The sequence below is a fragment of the Oncorhynchus masou genome, chromosome 19, assembly GCF_036934945.1.
Source record: "Oncorhynchus masou masou isolate Uvic2021 chromosome 19, UVic_Omas_1.1, whole genome shotgun sequence".
NCBI lineage: Eukaryota > Metazoa > Chordata > Actinopteri > Salmoniformes > Salmonidae > Oncorhynchus > Oncorhynchus masou.
The window spans coordinates 37,787,932-37,804,311 of NC_088230.1; positions in this window are offsets into that span (position 1 = coordinate 37,787,932).

Genomic DNA, 16,380 nt, shown 5'->3' on the forward strand with positions numbered 1-16,380 from the left:
CTTGTTTTTGTATCGCACTCAGTATGAAGTGATCAAAGTGTGTGGGATTTTTATGTAAAATGGTTACATCCTACTCATTATCCTTTCTTCCTACTTTGTGAAAACTGGCTTCACTATGTTCAGTACGGCAACGACCGTTGTGTTTTTTAATCTGTCTTTGGATGACAAATGAAAACTAATTTACCGAGCGAACAAACATTTTAACCAGAACCCTGTATTTTTTTCGAATCGTTTCGTTCTGAACAGAACTATTCGACCTGCAAAGTTCCGCTCCCCTGTTCTGACCTCCGACCTGCAGAGTTCCGCTCCGCTGTTCCGACCTGCAGAGTTCTTATCCGCTGTTCCGACCTGCAGAGTTCCGCTCCGCTGTTCCGACCTGCAGAGTTCCTATCCGCTGTTCCGACCTGCAGAGTTCCTATCCGCTGTTCTGACCTGCAGAGTTCCGCTCCGCTGTTCCGACCTGCAGAGTTCCGCTCCGTTGTTCCGACCTGCAGAGTTCCGCTCCGCTGTTCTGACCTGCAGAGTTCCTATCCGCTGTTCCGACATGCAGAGTTCCTATCCGCTGTTCTGACCTGCAGAGTTCCGCTCCGCTGTTCCGACCTGCAGAGTTCCGCTCCGTTGTTCCGACCTGCAGAGTTCCGCTCCGCTGTTCCGACCTGCAGAGTTCCGCTCCGTTGTTCCGACCTGCAGAGTTCCGCTCCGCTGTTCTGACCTGCAGAGTTCCTATCCGCTGTTCCGACCTGCAGAGTTCCTATCCGCTGTTCTGACCTGCAGAGTTCCGCTCCGCTGTTCCGACCTGCAGAGTTCCGCTCCGTTGTTCCGACCTGCAGAGTTCCGCTCCGCTGTTCCGACCTGCAGAGTTCCTATCCGCTGTTCCGACCTGCAGAGTTCCGCTCCGCTGTTCCGACCTGCAGAGTTCCGCTCCGTTGTTCCGACCTGCAGAGTTCCGCTCCGCTGTTCCGACCTGCAGAGTTCCTATCCGCTGTTCCGACCTGCAGAGTTCCGCTCCGTTGTTCCGACCTGCAGAGTTCCTATCCGCTGTTCCGACCTGCAAAATAAAGTTCAGAAACGGTTCAAACACCCAAACAGTTTTGTTCCTTTTAAAACCTCTGAAATCTTTTTTTTTTACATTTAGCTTGACATGAAATCACTTCACCAATCAGTGCAGATATAGCAGCTTGCTACGGAGCAGGTCAGATATAGCAGGTTTCTATGGAGCAGGTCAGATATAGCAGGTCAGATATAGCAGGTCAGATATAGCAGCTTGATATGGAGCCGGTCAGATATAACAGCTTGATATGGAGCCGGTCAGATATAGCAGCTTGATATGGAGCAGGTCAGATATAGCAGCTTGATAAGGCGCAGGTCAGATATAACAGCTTGATATGGAGCAGGTCAGATATAGCAGGTCAGATATAGCAGGTCAGATATAGCAGGTCAGATATAGCAGCTTGCTAAGGCGCAGGTCCGATATAACAGCTTGATATGGAGCCGGTCAGATATAGCAGCTTGCTAAGGCACAGGTCAGATATAGCAGCTTGATATGGAGCAGGTCAGATATAGCAGGTCAGATATAGCAGCTTGCTATGGAGCAGGTCAGATATAGCAGGTCAGATATAGCAGCTTGATATAGAGCAGGTCAGATATAGCAGGTCAGATATAACAGCTTGCTATGGAGCAGGTCAGATATAGCAGGTTGCTATGGAGCAGGTCAGATATAGCAGCTTGATATAGAGCAGGTCAGATATAGCAGGTCAGATATAGCAGCTTGATATGGAGCAGGTCAGATTTAGCAGGTTGCTATGGAGCCGGTCAGATATAGCAGGTTGCTATGGAGCAGGTCAGATTTGGCAGGTTGCTATGGAGCCGGTCAGATATAGCAGCTTGCTACGGAGCAGGTCAGATATAGCAGCTTAATATGGAGCAGGTCAGATATAGCAGGTTGCCAAGGAGCAGGTCAGATACAGCAGGTTGCTATGGAGCAGGTCAGATATAGCAGCTTGCTATGGAGCAGGTCAGATTTAGCAGGTTGCTATGGAGCCTGTCAGATATAGCAGCTTGCTATGGAGCAGGTCAGATATAGCAGCTTAATATGGAGCAGGTCAGATATAGCAGGTTGCCAAGGAGCAGGTCAGATACAGCAGGTTGCTATGGAGCAGGTCAGATATAGCAGCTTGCTATGGAGCTGGTCAGATTTAGCAGGTTGCTATGGAGCCTGTCAGATATAGCAGCTTGCTATGGAGCAGTTCAGATATAGCAGCTTAATATGGAGCAGGTCAGATATAGCAGGTTGCTATGGAGCAGTTCAGATATAGCAGCTTAATATGGAGCAGGTCAGATATAGCAGGTTGCCAAGGAGCAGGTCAGATATAGCAGCTTTCTATGGAGCAGGTCAGATATAGCAGCTTGCTATGGAGCAGGTTGTAAGGACCGGCGTTGGAGATGAGATGCAGGTACGGGGAGTCAACATTTAATCAGGAACAGACAGGTGACAAGACAGGCACACGGGTAAACAAGGACATATAACAATCAATGGTGAAGCGGGGAACAGAACTGGGGAACAGACAGATATAGGGGAGGTAATGACACAGGTGATTGAGTCCAATAAATCCATTTGAATATAATAACTTTTTGACAGTACCCCTTCATTTTAACGAAACCTCCACATATATTTGGACATTATAGTAGCGATCAGAAAGGGAGAGAGAGAGAGAGAGAGAGAGAGAGAGAGAGAGAGAGAGAGAGAGAGAGAGAGAGAGAGAGAGAGAGAGAGAGAGAGAGAGAGAGAGGGAGAGGTGAGAGAGAGAGAGATTATTTATTTTATTCTGTATGTGTGATGTTTACTGTTAATTTTTATTTCACTTTATATATTCACTTTATATACTATCTACCTCACTTGCTTTAGCAATGTTAACACATGTTTCCCATGCCAATAAAGCCCTTGAATTGAATTGAATTGAGAGAGAGAGAGAGAGAGAGAGAGAGAGAGAGAGAGAGAGAGAGAGAGAGAGAGAGACAGAGAGAGAGGCCCATTCCAATACATCTACTTCACTGTTTGGACAGACTATTGACTGGCTAAATCCTGGGGGTAGGGGAGGTGGCTGGGGGGAGACAGAGCAGAGAGCAAAAACAACCACCTAACTTTCTCTCCCGAACTAGGGTGGGGTCTTGGTGGCTGGGAGACAGAGGTAGGGGGGGAGGGGGGGGGGGGGTACTATCTAAATAACAGGAGCTCAAACAAGGACGAGGAGTTTGGGAGGAACTGAGGAGGGGTGTTTGCTTGTCTTGTTGTCTCACAGATAGTGCCTGTCATAATAAACCATCTTCTGGAATGTTAAGATAAGTTGAGAAAATCAAGTCTTCACACATCAGCAGATGTTGGGGTGAGGTACTGTGGAGCAAGGACACTGTCCTATACACTACATACACACTATATACACACTCACACCACACTGGAACTCACACAAAACTCACACACACTACATACACACTATATACACACTCACACCACACTAAAACTCACACATGCACACGTAAAATACACACACACACATATCAACAAAATAGACACACACACATAGTACATACACACATTTACATTCATCATTTGCTGTTGTTACTCTGTTCTCTATTTTACTCATATTATTATCTATTCTGATGTCTAGTCACTTTACCCTGCCTTCATGTACATATCTACCTCAAATACCGTATTATTATCTATCCTGATGTCTAGTCACTTTACCCTGCCTTCATGTACATATCTACCTCAAATACCGTATTATTATCTATCCTGATGTCTAGTCACTTTACCCTGCCTTCATGTACATATCTACCTCAAATACCTTGTATCACTGCACATTGATCTGGTACTGGTACTTCCTGTATATAGCTCCACATTGATCTGGTACTTCCTGTATATAGCTCCACGTTGATCTGGTACTTCCTGTATATAGCTCCACATTGATCTGGTACTTCCTGTATATAGCTCCACATTGATCTGGTACTTCCTGTATATACCTCCACATTGATCTGGTACTTCCTGTATCTTCAATATTGTGTATTTTATTCCTCTTGTGTTTGTATTTCTATTATTATGTCTTAACTATGCATCGTTGGGAAGGGATCATTTCACTCTAGTTTACACCCATAGACTTTGCGTGTGACAAAGATTGTTTGATTTGATTTGATTTGTTACTTAATTAATGATTTTACTCTGTAATTGACTTGCAGTTGACTTCCTGAAGACAATCATAGCAACACAAGGGTTTAAATGGACTAGTGAGACTGTCTCCGGTCTCCTGTCTGTATCTGTCTGTACCTGTCTGTACCTGTCTTTACCTGTCTGTACCTGTCTGTATCTGTCTGTATCTGTCTGTACCTGTCTGTATCTGTCTGTACCTGTCTGTACCTGTCTGTATCTATCTGTTGAGTCTGTACCTGTCTGTACCTGTCTGTATCTGTCTGTACCTGTCTGTACCTGTCTGTACCTGTCTGTGCCTGTCTGTACCTGTCTGTATCTGTCTGTACCTGTCTGTACCTGTCTGTATCTGTCTGTACCTGTCTGTTGAGTCTGTATCTGTCTGTACCTGTCTGTATCTGTCTGTACCTGTCTGTACCTGTCTGTTGAGTCTTTACCTGTCTGTACCTCTCTTTATCTGTCTGTACCTGTCTGTTGAGTCTTTACCTGTCTGTACCTGTCTGTACCTGTCTGTACCTGTTTGTTGAGTCTTTACCTGTCTGTATCTGTCTGTATCTGTCTGTACCTGTCTGTATCTGTCTGTACCTGTCTGTACCTGTCTGTACCTGTCTGTACCTGCCTGTATCTGTCAGTACCTGTCTGTACCTGTCTGTACCTGTCTGTATATGTCTGTATCTGTCAGTACCTGCCTGTACCTGTCTGTACCTGTCTGTACCTGTCTGTATATGTCTGTATCTGTCTGTATCTGTCTGTACCTGTCTGTATCTGTCTGTACCTGTCTGTACCTGTCTGTACCTGTCTTTATCTGTCTGTACCTGTCTGTATCTGTCTGTACCTGTCTGTACCTGTCTGTACCTATCTGTTGAGTCTGTACCTGTCTGTACCTGTCTGTACCTGTCTGTACCTGTCTGTATCTGTCTGTACCTGTCTGTACCTGTCTGTACCTGTCTGTATCTGTCTGTATCTGTCTGTACCTGTCTGAATCTGTCAGCACCTGTCTGTTGAGTCTTTACCTGTCTGTATCTGTCTGTACCTGTCTGTACCTGTCTGTACTTGTCTGTATCTGTCTGTACCTGTCTGTATCTGTCTGTTGAGTCTGTACATGTCTGTATCTGTCTGTACCTGTCTGTATCTGTCTGTACCTGTCTGTACCTGTCTGTACCTGTCTGTACCTGTCTGTATCTGTCTGTATCTGTCTGTTGAGTCTGTACCTATCTGTATCTGTCTGTACCTGTCTGTACCTGTCTGTATCTGTCTGTTTCTGTCTGTTGAGTCTGTACCTGTCTGTACCTGTCTGTACCTGTCTGTATCTGTCTGTATCTGTCTGTACCTGTCTGTTGAGTCTGTATCTGTCTGTATCTGTCTGTATCTGTCTGTACCTGTCTGTTGAGTCTGTATCTGTCTGTATCTGTCTGTATCTGTCTGTACCTGTCTGTACCTGTCTGTACCTGTCTGTTGAGTCTGTATCTGTCTGTATATGTCTGCATATGTCTGTACCTGTCTGTATCTGTCTGTATCTGTCTGTACCTGTCTGTACCTGTCTGTACCTGTCTGGATCTGTCGGTATCTGTCTGTATCTGTCTGTATCTGTCTGTACCTGTCTGTATCTGTCTGTATCTGTCTGTATCTGTCTGTATCTGTCTGTACCTGTCTGTATCTGTCTGTATCTGTCTGTTGAGTCTGTATCTGTCTGTACCTGTCTGTACCTGTCTGTACCTGTCTGTATCTGTCTGTTGAGTTTGTATCTGTCTGTACCTGTCTGTATCTGTCTGTATCTGTCTGTATCTGTCAGTACCTGTCTGTACCTGTCTGTATCTGTCTGTACCTGTCTGTATCTGTCTGTATCTGTCTGTATCTGTCTGTACCTGTCTGTTGAGTCTGTATCTGTCTGTATCTGTCTGTATCTGTCTGTATCTGTCTGTTGAGTCTGTATCTGTCTGTACCTGTCTGTACCTGTCTGTACCTGTCTGTATCTGTCTGTTGAGTTTGTATCTGTCTGTACCTGTCTGTATCTGTCTGTATCTGTCTGTATCTGTCAGTACCTGTCGGTACCTGTCTGTACCTGCCTGTATCTGTCTGTATCTGTCTGTATCTGTCAGTACCTGTCGGTACCTGTCTGTACCTGTCTGTACCTGTCTGTTGAGTCTGTATCTGTCTGTACCTGTCTGTACCTGTCTGTATCTGTCTGTACCTGTCGGTACCTGTCTGTATCTGTCTGTTGAGTCTGTACCTGTCTGTACCTGTCTCTCCCTGTCTGTACCTGTCTGTACCTATCTGTACCTGTCGGTACCTGTCTGTATCTGTCTGTTGAGTCTGTATCTGTCTGTACCTGTCCGTTGAGTCTGTATCTGTCTGTACCTGTCTGTATCTGTCTCTCTGTACCTGTCTGTTGAGTCTTTACCTGTCTGTACCTGTCTGTCTGTCTGTTCCTGTCTCTCCCTGTCTGTACCTGTCTGTACCTGTCTGTACCTATCTGTACTTGTCTGTACCTGTCTGTTGAGTCTGTATCTGTCTGTACCTGTCTGTACCTGTCTGTTGAGTCTGTCTCTGTCTGTATCTGTCTGTACCTGTCTGTACCTGTCTGTATCTGTCAGTACCTGCCTGTTGAGTCTTTACCTGTCTGTACCTGTCTTTATCTGTCTGTACCTGTCTGTACCTGTCTGTACCTGTCTGTACTGTCTGTTGAGTCTGTATCTGTCTGTATCTGTCTGTACCTGTCTGTACTGTCTGTTGAGTCTGTATCTGTCTGTACCTGTCTGTATGTGTCTGTACCTGTCTGTGTCTGTCTGTACCTGTCTGTACCTGTCTGTACTGTCTGTTGGGTCTTTATCTGTCTGTACCTGTCTGTACCTGTCTGTATCTGTCGGTATCTGTCTGTTTCTGTCTGTTGAGTCTGTATCTGTCTGTACCTGTCTGTATCTGTCTGTTGAGTCTGTATCTATCTGTTGAGTTTGTATCTGTCTGTACCTGTCTGTATCTGTCTGTACCTGTCTGTATCTGTCTGTACCTGTCTGTTGAGTCTGTATCTGTCTGTATCTGTCTGTACCTGTCTGTACCTGTCTGTTGAGTCTTTACCTGTCTGTACCTGTCTGTATCTGTCTGTACCCGTCTGTACCTGTCTGTTGAGTCTTTATCTGTCTGTACCTGTCTGTTGAGTCTTTATCTGTCTGTACCTGTCTGTATCTGTCTGTACCTGTCTGTACCTGTCTGTTGAGTCTTTACGTGTCTGTACCTGTCTTTATCTGTCTGTACCTGTCTGTATCTGTCTGTACCTGTCTGTATCTGTCTGTACCTGTCTGTTGAGTCTGTATCTGTCTGTATCTGTCTGTACCTGTCTGTACCTGTCTGTTGAGTCTTTACCTGTCTGTACCTGTCTGTACCTGTCTGTTGAGTCTGTATCTGTCTGTACCTGTCTGTACCTGTCTGTATCTGTCTGTATCTGTCTGTATCTGTCTGTACCTGTCTGTATCTGTCTGTACCTGTCTGTTGAGTCTGTACCTGTCTGTACCTGTCTGTACCTGTCTGTATCTGTCTGTACCTGTCTGTATCTGTCTGTATCTGTCTGTATCTGTCGGTATCTGTCTGTACCTGTCTGTACCTGTCTGTTGAGTCTTTATCTGTCTGTACCTGTCTGTACCTGTCTGTATCTGTCTGTATCTGTCGGTATCTGTCTGTACCTGTCTGTACCTGTCTGTTGAGTCTTTACCTGTCTGTACCTGTCTGTACCTGTCTGTATCTGTCTGTACCTGTCTAACTGTCTGTATCTGTCTGTACCTGTCTAACTTTCTGTATATGACTGTACCTGTCTGTATCTGTCTGTATCTGTCTGTATCTGTCTGTACCTGTTTGTATTTGTCTGTTGAGTCTGTATCTGTCTGTACCTGTCTGTTGAGTTTGTATCTGTCTGTACCTGTCTGTATCTGTCTGTACCTGTCTGTACCTGTCTGTACCTGTCTGTTGAGTCTTTACCTGTCTGTATCTGTCTGTACCTGTCTGTATCTGTCTGTACCTGTCTGTATCTGTCTGTACCTGTCTGTATCTGTCTGTACCTGTCTGTATCTGTCTGTACCTGTCTGTTGAGTCTGTATCTGTCTGTATCTGTCTGTACCTGTCTGTACCTGTCTGTTGAGTCTTTACCTGTCTGTATCTGTCTGTACCTGTCTGTATCTGTCTGTACCTGTCTGTATCTGTCTGTACCTGTCTGTATCTGTCTGTACCTGTCTGTATCTGTCTGTACCTGTCTGTTGAGTCTGTATCTGTCTGTATCTGTCTGTATCTGTCTGTACCTGTCTGTACCTGTCTGTACCTGTCTGTTGAGTCTTTACCTGTCTGTACATGTCTTTATCTGTCTGTACCTGTCTGTATCTGTCTGTATCTGTCTGTACCTGTCTGTTGAGTTTGTACCTGTCTGTATCTGTCTGTATCTGTCTGTTGTGTCAGTATACCCCCCACAGTAACACATTTTCACTTGTGCCCAATCGCAATGCAGATCAGGGACTGATAAAAGTATCATTTTTGACCAGTCCCATTTGGAATGACACAATGCCATCTACACCAGGATGCGCACACACAGAAACACACACACACACACACACACACACACACTGCAGCTAGCCAGGGCCACCAGGGTCGTTGTTGTGTCAGTGCAGATGTACTGAAGGAGGACACACACAGACGGTCAACAACGCCCTCAGGACAGGGGGCTGTAAAATGGTACAGGGCTCTGTCTCTGTGTTTGTGCAACAACAGCACAACTCATAGTGCTTATATCTGTCAGGATAACCCCTCAGGCATTATAACCCCACAGGCAGGATAACCCCACAGACACTATAACCCCACAGACTCTATAACCCCTCAGGCATTATAACCCCTCAGGCATTATAACCCCACAGACTCTATAACCCCTCAGGCATTATAACCCCTCAGGCATTATAACCCCTCAGGCATTATAACCCCTCAGGCATTATAACCCCTCAGGCATTATAACCCCACAGGCAGGATAACCCCACAGGCAGGATAACCCCACAGACACTATAACCCCACAGACACTATAACCCCTCAGACACTATAACCCCACAGACACTATAACCCCACAGACACTATAACCCCACAGACACTATAACCCCACAGACACAATAACCCCACAGACACTATAACCCCACAGACACAATAACCCCACAGACACTATAACCCCACAGACTCTATAACCCCACAGACACTATAACCCCACAGACACTATAACCCCACAGACACTATAACCCCACAGACACTATAACCCCACAGACTCTATAACCCCACAGGCAGGATAACCCCACAGACACTATAACCCCACAGACACTATAACCCCTCAGACACTATAACCCCACAGACTCTATAACCCCACAGACTCTATAACCCCACAGGCAGGATAACCCCACAGACTCTATAACCCCACAGGCAGGATAACCCCACAGACACTATAACCCCACAGACACTATAACCCCACAGACTCTATAACCCCACAGACTCTATAACCCCACAGACTCTATAACCCCACAGGCAGGATAACCCCACAGACACTATAACCCCACAGACACTATAACCCCTCAGACATATAACCCCACCTATAACCCCACAGACACTATGACCCCTCAGACACTATAACCCCTCAGACACTATGACCCCACAGACACTATAACCCCTCAGACACTATAACCCCACAGACACTATGACCCCTCAGACACAATAACCCCTCAGACACTATGACCCCACAGACACTATAACCCCACAGACACTATAACCCCACAGACACTATAACCCCTCAGACAGGATAACCCCACAGACACTATAACCCCACAGACACTATAACCCCACAGGCAGGATAACCCCACAGACACTATAACCCCTCAGACACTATAACCCCACAGACACTATAACCCCTCAGACACTATAACCCCACAGACACTATAACCCCACAGACTCTATAACCCCACAGACTCTATAACCCCACAGACTCTATAACCCCACAGGCAGGATAACCCCACAGACACTATAACCCCACAGACACTATAACCCCTCAGACACTATAACCCCACAGACACTATGACCCCTCAGACACAATAACCCCTCAGACACTATGACCCCACAGACACTATAACCCCTCAGACACTATAACCCCACAGACACTATGACCCCTCAGACACAATAACCCCTCAGACACTATGACCCCACAGACACTATAACCCCACAGACACTATAACCCCACAGACACTATAACCCCTCAGACAGGATAACCCCACAGACACTATAACCCCACAGACACTATAACCCCACAGGCAGGATAACCCCACAGACACTATAACCCCTCAGACACTATAACCCCACAGACACTATAACCCCTCAGGCAGGATAACCCCACAGACACTATAACCCCACAGACACTATAACCCCTCAGACAGGATAACCCCACAGACAGGATAACCCCACAGACACTATGACCCCTCAGACACAATAACCCCACAGACACAATAACCCCTCAGACACTATGACCCCACAGACACTATAACCCCACAGACACTATAACCCCACAGACACTATAACCCCTCAGACAGGATAACCCCACAGACACTATAACCCCACAGACACTATAACCCCACAGGCAGGATAACCCCACAGACACTATAACCCCACAGACACTATAACCCCACAGACACTATAACCCCACAGACACTATAACCCCACAGACACTATAACCCTACAGACACAATAACCCCACAGGCAGGATAACCCCACAGACACTATGACCCCACAGGCAGGATAACCCCACAGACACAATAACCCCACAGACACTATAACCCCACAGACACTATAACCCCACAGACACTATAACCCCACAGAAAGGATAACCCCACAGACACTATAACCCCACAGACACTATAACCCCACAGACACAATAACCCCACAGGCAGGATAACCCCACAGACACTATGACCCCACAGGCAGGATAACCCCACAGACACAATAACCCCACAGACACTATAACCCCACAGACACTATAACCCCACAGGCAGGATAACCCCACAGACTCTATAACCCCACAGACACTATAACCCCACAGGCAGGATAGCCCCACAGACACTATAACCCCACAGACACTATAACCCCACAGGCAGGATAACCCCACAGACACTATAACCCCACAGACACTATAACCCCACAGACACTATAACCCCACAGAAAGGATAACCCCACAGACACTATAACCCCACAGACACTATAACCCCACAGACACTATAACCCCACAGACAGGATAACCCCACAGACACTATAACCCCACAGACACTATAACCCCACAGGCAGGATAACCCCACAGACACTATAACCCCACAGACACTATAACCCCACAGACACTATAACCCCACAGACACTATAACCCCACAGACACTATAACCCCACAGACAGGATAACCCCACAGACACTATAACCCCACAGACACTATAACCCCACAGGCAGGATAACCCCACAGACACTATAACCCCACAGACACTATAACCCCACAGGCAGGATAACCCCACAGACACTATAACCCCACAGACACTATAACCCCACAGACAGGATAACCCAACAGACACTATAACCCCACAGACACTATAACCCCACAGGCAGGATAACCCCACAGACACTATAACCCCACAGACACTATAACCCCACAGACACTATAACCCCACAGACACTATAACCCCACAGACACTATAACCCCACAGGCAGGATAACCCCACAGACACTATAACCCCACAGACACTATAACCCCACAGGCAGGATAACCCCACAGACACTATAACCCCACAGACACTATAACCCCACAGACACTATAACCCCACAGACACTATAACCCCACAGGCAGGATAACCCCACAGACACTATAACCCCACAGACACTATAACCCCACAGACACTATAACCCCACAGACTCTATAACCCCACAGACAGGATAACCCCACAGTCAGGGCATCATCTAATGGAGAATGACTCATGTTGTTGTTACCAGGAGGAGAAGATGCTGTGTTTTGGTCTCTGTGTTGTTGGTAACAGAAGGAGAAGATGTTGTGTTTCGGTCTCTGTGTTGTTGGTAACAGAAGGAGAAGATGTTGTGTTTCGGTCTCTGTGTTGTTGGTAACAGAAGGAGACGATGTTGTGTTTCGGTCTCTGTGTTGTTGGTAACAGGAGGAGAAGATGTTGTGTTTCGGTCTCTGTGTTGTTGGTAACAGGAGGAGAAGATGTTGTGTTTTGGTCTCTGTGTTGTTTACTACTGTCATAATGTATGCATTTGGAAAGTATTCAGACCCCTTGACTTTTTACACATTTTGTTATGTTACAGCCTCATTCCTAAATGGATAAAATCATGTTTTTCCCTCATCAATCTACACACAATACCCCATAATATCAAAGTAAAAACAGTTTAGACATTTTTGCTCATTTCTATTTTTAAAATATACTTAAAAATCACATTACATAAGCATTCAGACCATTTGTCCAGTAAATTGTTAAAGCACCTTTGACATCACATAACATCACATCACATAACATCACATCACATAACATCACATCACATAACATCACATAGAATAACATAATCACATAACATCACATCACATAACAGTACATAATGTCACATAGAATAACATCACATAGAATAACATCACATAGAATAACATCACATAGAATAACATCACATCACATCATATAGAATAACATCACATAACAGCACATAGAATAACATCATCTAAGATAACATAACATCACATCACATAGAATAGCATCACATAACAGCACATAGAATAACATCACATCAGATAACATAACATCACATCACATCACATAGAATAACATCAGTTATCATAACATCATTGGGTTTTGCATAGTAGTGGTTATATCTGCTGAGAGACGACAGTCACATGTCTATTTGCTCCTCCGTGTGTCTAAATAGGAGAAGAAAGAGCTGGGACCATAACAAAGCATATGATTGGCCGGTTATGCGTCTCCATTGTAATGTTATAGGACGATTAATGATCTCTTCAAGGGGACGTGCAGCATAAAACATGGATTCAGCAAAACGAATCTTGACAATAAATCTATTTGACAGGTGTAACGGTGAATTGTTCATATTGGGCCAATAGCAGGGTTACTAGTGAATGAATCATATTGGGCCAATAGCAGGGTTACTAGTGAATGAATCATATTGGGCCAATAGCAGGGCTACTAGTGAATGAATCATATTGGGCCAATAGCAGGGTTACTAGTGAATGAATCATATTGGGCCAATAGCAGGGCTACTAGTGAATGAATCATATTGGGCCAATAGCAGGGCTACTAGTGAATGAATCATATTGGGCCAATAGCAGGGTTACTAGTGAATGAATCATATTGGGCCAATAGCAGGGTTACTAGTGAATGAATCATATTGGGCCAATAGCAGGGTTAATAGTGAATGAATCATATTGGGCCAATAGCAGGGTTACTAGTGAATGAATCATATTGGGCCAATAGCAGGGTTACTAGTGAATGAATCATATTGGGCCAAGAGCAGGGTTACTAGTGAATTGTTCATATTGGGCCAATAGCAGGGGCTAAGGCTACTAGTGAATGAATCATATTGGGCCAATAGCAGGGTTACTAGTGAATGAATCATATTGGGCCAATAGCAGGGTAACTAGTGAATGAATCATATTGGGCCAATAGCAGGGCTACTAGTGAATGAATCATATTGGGCCAATAGCAGGGTTACTAGTGAATGAATCATATTGGGCCAATAGCAGGGATACTAGTGAATTAATCATATTGGGCCAATAGCAGGGTTACTAGTGAATTAATTATGTTGGGCCAATAGCAGGGTTACTAGTGAATTAATTATATTGGGCCAATATCAGGGCTACTAGTGAATGAATCATATTGGGCCAATAGCAGGGTTACTAGTGAATGAATCATATTGGGCCAATAGCAGGGCTACTAGTGAATGAATCATATTGGGCCAATAGCAGGGCTACTAGTGAATGAATCATATTGGGCCAATAGCAGGGTTAATAGTGAATGAATCATATTGGGCCAATAGCAGGGTTACTAGTGAATGAATCATATTGGGCCAATAGCAGGGTTAATAGTGAATGAATCATATTGGGCCAATAGCAGGGTTACTAGTGAATGAATCATATTGGGCCAATAGCAGGGTTACTAGTGAATGAATCATATTGGGCCAAGAGCAGGGTTACTAGTGAATTGTTCATATTGGGCCAATAGCAGGGCTACTAGTGAATGAATCATATTGGGCCAATAGCAGGGTTACTAGTGAATGAATCATATTGGGCCAATAGCAGGGTTACTAGTGAATGAATCATATTGGGCCAATAGCAGGGCTACTAGTGAATGAATCATATTGGGCCAATAGCAGGGTTACTAGTGAATGAATCATATTGGGCCAATAGCAGGGTTACTAGTGAATTAATCATATTGGGCCAATAGCAGGGTTACTAGTGAATTAATTATGTTGGGCCAATAGCAGGGTTACTAGTGAATTAATTATATTGGGCCAATATCAGGGCTACTAGTGAATGAATCATATTGGGCCAATAGCAGGGCTACTAGTGAATGAATCATATTGGGCCAATTGCAGGGCTACTAGTGAATTAATTATATTGGGCCAAAAGCAGGGCTACTAGTGAATGAATCATATTGGGCCAATAGCAGGGCTACTAGTGAATTAATTATATTGGGCCAATAGCAGGGCTACTAGTGAATGAATCATATTGGGCCAATAGCAGGGCTACTAGTGCATTAATTATATTGGGCCAATAGCAGGGCTACTAGTGAATGAATTATATTGGGCCAATAGCAGGGCTACTAGTGAATGAATCATATTGGGCCAATAGCAGGGCTACTAGTGAATGAATCATATTGGGCCAATAGTAGGGCTACTAGTGAATTAATTATATTGGGCCAATAGAAGGGCTACTAGTGAATTAATTATATTGGGCCAATAGCAGGGCTACTAGTGAATGAATCATATTGGGCCAATAGCAGGGCTACTAGTGAATTAATTATATTGGGCCAATAGCAGGGCTACTAGTGAATTAATCATATTGGGCCAATAGCAGGGCTACTAGTGAATTAATCATATTGGGCCAATAGCAGGGTTACTAGTGAATGAATCATATTGGGCCAATAGCAGTGTTACTAGTGAATTAATTATATTGGGCCAATAGCAGGGCTACTAGTGAATTAATCATATTGGGCCAATACCAGGGCTACTAGTGAATTAATCATATTGGGCCAATAGCAGGGTTACTAGTTAATTAATTATATTGGGCCAATAGCAGGGTTACTAGTGAATGAATCATATTGGGCCAATACCAGGGCTACTAGTGCATTAATTATATTGGGCCAATAGCAGGGTTACTAGTTAATTAATTATATTGGGCCAATAGCAGGGCTACTCATGAATTATTTATATTGGGCCAATAGCAGGGTTACTAGTGAATGAATCATATTGGGCCAATAGCAGGGCTACTAGTGAATGAATCATATTGGGCCAATAGCAGGGCTACTCGTGAATTATTTATATTGGGCCAATAGCAGGGTTACTAGTGAATTAATCATATTGGGCCAATAGCAGGGCTACTAGTGAATGAATCATATTGGAACAATAGCAGGGCTACTAGTGAATGAATCATATTGGGCCAATAGCAGGGCTACTCGTGAATTATTTATATTGGGCCAATAGCAGGGCTACTAGTGAATTAATCATATTGGGCCAATAGCAGGGTTACTAGTGAATTAATCATATTGGGCCAATAGCAGGGCTACTAGTGAATTAATTATATTGGGCCAATAGCAGGGTTACTAGTGAATGAATCATATTGGGCCAATAGCAGGTCTACTCGTGAATTATTTATATTGGGCCAATAGCAGGGTTACTAGTGAATTAATCATATTGGGCCAATAGCAGGGCTACTAGTGAATTAATCATATTGGGCCAATAGCAGGGCTACTAGTGAATTAATCATATTGGGCCAATAGCAGGGCTACTAGTGAATTAATCATATTGGGCCAATAGCAGGGCTACTAGTGAATTAATCATATTGGGCCAATAGCAGGGCTACTAGTGAATGAATCATATTGGGCCAATAGCAGGGCTACTAGTGAATGAATCAT